Here is a 7,120-nt window from a genome sequence, read left to right as displayed (position 1 = left end):
CTGGAATGTTTGAATATTCCCCAGAGAAAGGAGGATACCTCAGCAGAGCCCATGGCTTTATTGTGTTAATCATGCAGGCCCAGTTTATTTTTTTAACTTTACCTATCTGCTGTTTTTTTCTCCTTTGGCCCTAATCAAGGAGTTTGCAATCTGAGCAATTAATAATGGCAAGCAAGCCCAGCATAAACAACATAGTAACAGGCAGGAAGGATTCCATCTTAAAAATTAGATTGCATTTTAATACCCAGGAAGTTAAGAAGTAAGATTCTTAACTTACTCTTTAGCAAACAGACAATAACTCAGCCCACCTTGGGGGCCAGGCAAGCAGTCTTGATATGCTCCCAGACCAAGAAGGCTGGGCTCCCAGGGAGAAATCAGATCAGGAAGTTCCTTGTGTTAAGTTAATTCTAAGTATTCAAAGACCCCAGGTCTGCACCCCCAGCCCTTAGTCACATTCCTTAAGAATCCTTAAAAGGGGGAGCCCCCAACCTTTTGGGGTGCTCCTCTCCCTGAGGTTGCCCACACTTTCTAAGTGCATGACCTTTTCACTTTAAACTCTCTTTTCAACCTTGCAGGGTGCTACTCTCTGAGGTCGCCTGCACTTTTTCTGTAAGTAACTTTAAATAAAACTTTTCCTCTGCTTCACTACTGTGTCTCTGCCTTTCAATTCCTTTTTGCGGCGGGGACAAGGACCAGGGAAAATAAACAACGCTCCCCCAACAACCACACCCCCTCTTCAAGGAATATTCAGGTCATCCTGACCTCAGAGACTTGCGGCTTACCAAAGGTTCCAGCTACAGCAAAGCCCTGGGCAGGTGCTGAGGATGCCCCAGAGGAGAGGCTGCTGCCTGATGTGCCCACCCCAGGGGGGCAGGGGTGTTCTGACCAAAGGTGGGTGTGGATGTGCCTGGAATGGAGAGACTGCAAAGAACTGTGACAACTAGGCCCAGAAGCAGATGGTGTCAAAGCAGGCAGTAATGAACTGGGGGGAGGTCTGCTTGCAAGCACATCCCCACAGGATCCCTTAGCCCACACAGCTGTCCTGCTCACGCCTCGGTAAGGAAGCACACAGGGTGACTGGGTCCTGACCCCTGTGTTCCAGGTGAGCCTGCCCCTCCCCCACCAGCTGCAGCAGAGCACAGGCCTCTGAGCTGCCTTTGGCCAACTGAGGAGTAGAAACTTTGCACTCCCTTGGCCATCACAGCACAGCTGAGGGAACACTGAATGGACCTCCCTTCTCTCAGGACTAATGTATGTCTACTCCCCATTTACCTGCCCCCTCTCCTCTAATTCACCACGGCCCCACCCCACAGTTGGCCCCCATCCTCCCACAGGCCCACTCGAACTTGGTCTCTGGCACACGCTTGCCCTCATGGAGCCTCCTGCCCAGCGCTGGGCTGCCCTCCAGAGTGGCTCTCCAGGAAGATCCTCTCACATGTATCTATCTGTCTAGGCCTGAGGTGGGGTGGTTGCCACCTGAGGTGCTGACTTTGCACATAATCTTCTCCCCCACCCAACCTCTGGGGGTCACACCTTATCACAACCAGGAACTGCTCTTGCCCCTAGATCTCAGCTGCGAGTACAGTGCTGTCCCTGCTCCCCATTTTCACTGCGCCCACTCCGGATCCTCTGCCTCATTGGGGCCTGTAGTCAGCCCCCCACCCCTCCTGCCCCCTGTGCCATTTAACCAGGTTGGGTTTACTCTCTATCCACTGATTTTAGGTCCACACCTCAAGACTGAATGTTGCTGGGGAGACACACAAAACTGTCCTGACCGGCCTTGCTTCAAATTCCTAACCACAATTTCCCAGACTTCAGAACTGCCCAGCATGGCTCTCACACGTCATTTTCTACCCCTCTCCAAAATGACTACTGAGAGAGGCCCTCCTTGGTACACATCTCCCCCTAACCCGCTCCAAAGAGCTCGTATATTCAGTGAGGAAAATGGAAGCTGTCAGGGTCAAAACTTATCATGTGTTTTCCACATGGCAAATAAAATCACTTCTTCTGCTTGAAATTCTATAGTGACTTCCCTTAGTACTTTAACAAAAACATTTTAAAAGGCCATGAATGATCTTCCCTTTTGCCTGTCTCTTAATGTCATTTTATGCCACTTCCCTCTTTAAACCTCTAGCCACATCTGGCTCTTCTCTGCTCATGAAAACATTAGGCTTATTTCTGCCTTTGGGCCTTTGCTCCTGTGCCTGCAGTGCCCTCACACCCAGCTGCTGTCCCTACTCCCAACTCTGGTACTATGGCCATGGCCTCAGTTTGCTATTGTCTCAGAAAGGCTGTCGCTGACTACCTAAATAGCTCCTCTGGTCACATGAGTTACACTGCTACCTGACACTGTTTACAGATAACATCTGTCTCTTCACCACAATGTACAGCTCCAAGAGCGGAGACCATGTTGGCACTTAAAACAGCACCTGGCACTGCAGACCGAGCCCATTCCAAGTCTTATCTGCAAACACATGTGTTCTGAGGCATGCTGGCCACGTGGAAGGCAAAGGGTGTGCTCTGGTCAGGTGCACCCAGGGAGTTCTTTCTCAAGCCTCCTCAAAAGGGGCCGTGCTGCCAGTGGTCCCACTCTGTCCTGCCCCAAAGCCAAATGCCCCAGTGGTGGGGCTGCTGTGGGGGGCAGCCATGCTCATCCCACAATGTCAGCGGGGCCTGCTGAAACTCTGAACATGAAAGGCGATGAGGTGGTGCTGCCAAACACTGAGCTACTGGTCCCGCTGCTGGTGGTCTGGGTGGTCATAGCTCCAAAGCCCGACGTGGTGGCTGCACCAAAGGAAGAAATAGCTGTGGTGCCAAAGGCCAGCTGAGTGCTGGCCGGGGTGCCAAAGACAAAGGCTGTGTGGATTTCAACCCATGAAAACCTGACCACACAGTGCTGCCAAAGGTTGGCTGGGGTGGGATTGGTGCTGGAGCTGCAGGTGGGGCCAGGGCTGTTGAGCTTCCAAAAGGAACGAAGCTGCCTAAGCTGGGGGCCAGGGCTGGCTTGGCAGCCCCTGTCTGCTGCCTGTCAGTGGCCCCAAGTGTGGGCTGTGGGGTGGCTCTGGGAAAGGATGGGATGGGGGGCCTGGTGTCAGGACCAAGGGAAATGTTGAAGGCTGGGGTGGTAGTGCTGCTGAATGTCAGTGCAGGCTGGCTTGGGGCGATGGGGGTGGATGTCATGAGGGTGCCACCGAAGCCATCAAAACTGGTGAAGCTGCTGCCAGCAGCTGTCTGGATGGTGCTAAGCAGGAACTGGCCAAAGATGATGGCTGTTGGAGCAGGTGTTGGGCGCCACACGTTTTCTTTGGGTGACATGAGAGAACAAAAAACACAGACAACACAGACAGACAGACAATGGCTGCAGCCCCGATGTGGTGCAGCACCTTTATTTTTATACTGCCTTTCTCAGACCTCAGCCAAGTGCTGTACTCATCTTTCCCTTCTGAGCGGGGGAGGCCAGAGCACCTTGTTGATTTTCTTAGAAGCTGCCTGGTAGGCAGGGGTGGTGTTTTCACACATCCTCAAGGTCTCCCTATTTTCAGAGTGAGGCATCTTGGCTCATCTTCGAGGACAAGATATGCTTTTGTGGGCAGATAACTTCCAAGGACTGCACCAGTTCTCAAGCTGGTGCTTTCCCATGCTGCATTCAGACATGTGAGAAGACAAAGGCCATCCCCTACATCTCCTCCTTTCTTTAAATATTACATGGCTGAAATCGAACATGTTGAAAGACAGACACAACTTGAATATATATATATATACAGGTTTTAACAAACTACTAGTTAAATTGCGTACACATTAACAGAATAGGAATACAGATACATAACAAAGGCAGACTTACAATTACTAGTTATATCTAATGAAATTAAGAAAACCAGTTAGATAGCTCAGGCATTTGTAAAAACTTATTGACAATATGATGGATATCATGTAATTGATTTTGGGTAGTTTTGAGAAAAATCAGACAAATTGAAACAGCACATTCTTGGAAACTGCTTACATCCTTCATTTTCTTTTAACAGCAGGCAGTCTATATAGTAGCGCGATTCTGAAGTACCGCAACTCGCATTTCTCTCAGTTCTTGGTTGAGTTCAGATAATATATAAGCAGTAAAATTTGTTGTTTTGCTATATGTGCAGGCCAGCTTATATATCTCCTTTAGCATTTCAACAACAAGTCCAGAAACCTGCAGGAGGAATGCAGCTGCAACTGCAATAGCGGCAGGATCTGAAAGTTTCAAGTTTTCATCACAATCAGATGGCAGAGCTTGGAGAAGTCTATTGGGCTTATTTCTTGGATGATTTATTATGGCAGGAAGAATGCGTCCCACACCACAAACACCTTGATAGTGTGGAGAGAGGCCTTGATATGTTTCATTATTACACAAAAATACTCAACCATTCAGAAGTCTATATCTAGACCATTTTACATTGATTGTAGAATTACAGTAAGAGGGTACATGAGTACAATTAATACATACACAATCAGTAATTATAGTAGTACTAACAGGTAAATTTAATTGGGCATCAGGAGCAAGCACTTTAGGGGGAAGAGTGATGTTTATGCCTGATATATTAGTGAACATCATAAGAGGAAGTCTTGTGCCTATTAAATTCTTCAACAATTCACTGATAGAGGAATCTCTTGCTACACAAAAAGACAACCTGTGCAACCCTTGGCTCACGAGTTGTTGTAACCACAAGTTAGGTGAGGAAAATTATTTTCTGGAATGAGTGATATATTTAAATACACATAATTACTCTTATACAATATGACAGGAGTTCTTTCTTGAAACTTTTCACAGGTATAACTGCCAATATCTTCTCGGGACAAAACTGCTTTATAAATATCACAATGATCACCATCTCTAACAGACCGATCAGCAATATCTTTCCATCCAAAATTTCCTCCATTATTTGTCTATATATTTCTTTACCATTCTTTTTCTATACTATAGGGCCTATAGGAGTGGAGCAAGTAGATAAGAAATACAGAGCTACACCATGGCTTAAATAAGGGGGGGATTGCTTACACTTGCTGTTATAATGCAAGCTTGTATAGTATATACATACATAAGTGCCATTATTGGAAATAAAAACAAAGATACTATTATTTAGTGGACTTCAGCTTTCCGTGTCTGATGTGCAGACTTTTGTTGAGGTTTTTTGATGGTCACCTTCTGGAATGATTCTTCTAGAGGATGTTGATGTTGGAAGTTCTTCTTATTGTATCTGAATTCATTTTCTGGGTAGCTAGATCAAGCGTTGATCCTCTGTAACAACACAAGCAAACCCTTTGCCCCACACTTTGGTATGACTTTTATGCCATAGTGAAGAACCTATTGGAGACTACCACACAGGAACTGTTGTTGTTTCAGAAAAGGAAATATTATCAGAAAAATGTATTTCCACTGCTGACCATCGGTCACCTTTTAAAAGATCAAAATTAAGGATATGTAAAGCATGCATTGATCGTCAATTTGTAATCAATTTTATCATATCAGGGAGTAATCCCCCCTCTTTGTATTAATAGATAATGTTTAAGAGTAAAATGACAATATTCAATGAGAGCTTGGCCTGTAGAATTGTATGAATTGCCTGTTTTATGGGTGACGTTATATAGCTGAAAAAATATGTAACACAGAGGAGAGGTAAACTGGAGCATTGTCAGTCAGCTTAAGAGAAAAATCTTAAAACATTTTATCAGCAACATTTGAAACAAGAAGCTACAAAATCATTTTTCTTTAGTTCACTTAATTTTAGGTAACCCATTTTGCTGAAATCTAGTTCTTTACTAGTTTAGGAGTAATTGAACAGTGATTATAAGCAAGAAAAGATTCACAAATGACAATGGTTAAAGATCTGATGAGAACTTACTGTAAGATAGTTGATATATGGAAGTTTGGATATTTCTGTAACATAAAACACTCAGTAATAAAATTTAGCACTATTCCTTTTGACAGCACTTTCCAGGTAAGTATATATCAGGTAAATAAGCCAAATTAGTCAAATATTTTCCTTGATGAGGAGAAGGAATTCTTCTGACATGTTCCAGAGGCCCTCTGGAAAATATCAGAATTAACTGAGAGGTAAAAATACTTTTTTAAATTTGGTCTTGGGAAGCTGTCAAAAGTTTTTAAGGCACTTGCCTAAATAGAATTATAGTTATTAAATAACACTTGTTATTTAACTGGAATGATAATAAAAAGGCTTAAAAGCAAATACAGAGTGTTACATGGTTGTTAACACTTAGCTTAGTCTTTTTAATATTGATCTTATTTTCTTAAATACTGTAAGGCTGGAGGTACCAGAGGGAGAGGGTCAAGGACAATGCAGGCAGAGCAGAGACAGCACCAAGTAGCTCTGTGCCATATGGGGAAGGAACGAACAGCTCTTCCTGGATTCCAGTCCCATGATGTGCTGACAAACCCCAGATGCAGACCCCCTCCGTCTGGAAGGAGGAGACCTCTGGCTATCCATCACCCGACCCTGAGCCAATAAAAATTCCCCACATACCCTTAGTGCTGCCCACTTCCCCCTCCATTCCCTGTTCTCTTAAAAACTCCCTGCCTCCCCTCCTGGGTGCAACTTCCCCAGGCTGCGTCCCTGCAGACTGGTGAAACTCGCCTGGGAATTGCGCTCAAATAAACTGCCTGGCCCTTTGTTGCCTCTCATTGCCTGTTTATTTCAGCTAAAATTTATCTTACATTTGGTGCTGAAACAACCTGGGAAGGAGCATGAGCGTGGGGCCCTGACTGGCCACCGGTGGCCCTGCCCCCTCCTTCCCCGACAGAGGACCTCATCCTGCTCTCCACTGCATTGACTATTTTCCAGTGAGTCCCTCAGTTTCCCTAGTCTGTTTCCCTTCCTAACCCATTTTCGCCTGGTCCATTCGAAATCGTAGCTACATCTGGGTTGGGGCATCTGGCCCCTTGGGCATCAGGCACACCCTCTGTGGGCAGCTGGCCTGCCCCTGCCCCTGCGGTGCAGGAGACGTCCCTAACCCAGGCCCCAGGACGTCTATAGGCATCTGGCCCACCCCTGGCCCTGCAGTGTGGGAGAAGTCCCTCACCCAGGCTCCCAGGACATCTCCCCTGACTTGGCACACTTGGGACATTGGG

General features: G+C 46.1%; 1 pseudogene; it reads right to left on the bottom strand.

Moving 5' to 3' along the window:
- Positions 1-2,460: 2,460 nt before the first annotated feature.
- LOC140843852 (nuclear envelope pore membrane protein POM 121-like) lies at positions 2,461-3,315 on the bottom strand (annotated as a pseudogene).
- Positions 3,316-7,120: the final 3,805 nt, after the last annotated feature.

This window comes from Manis javanica, chromosome 10 (genome assembly GCF_040802235.1).
Source record: "Manis javanica isolate MJ-LG chromosome 10, MJ_LKY, whole genome shotgun sequence".
NCBI classification, from domain to species: domain Eukaryota; kingdom Metazoa; phylum Chordata; class Mammalia; order Pholidota; family Manidae; genus Manis; species Manis javanica.
The sequence above is the reverse complement of the archived record's forward strand: the minus strand, read 5'-3'. Positions and strand labels throughout refer to the sequence as shown.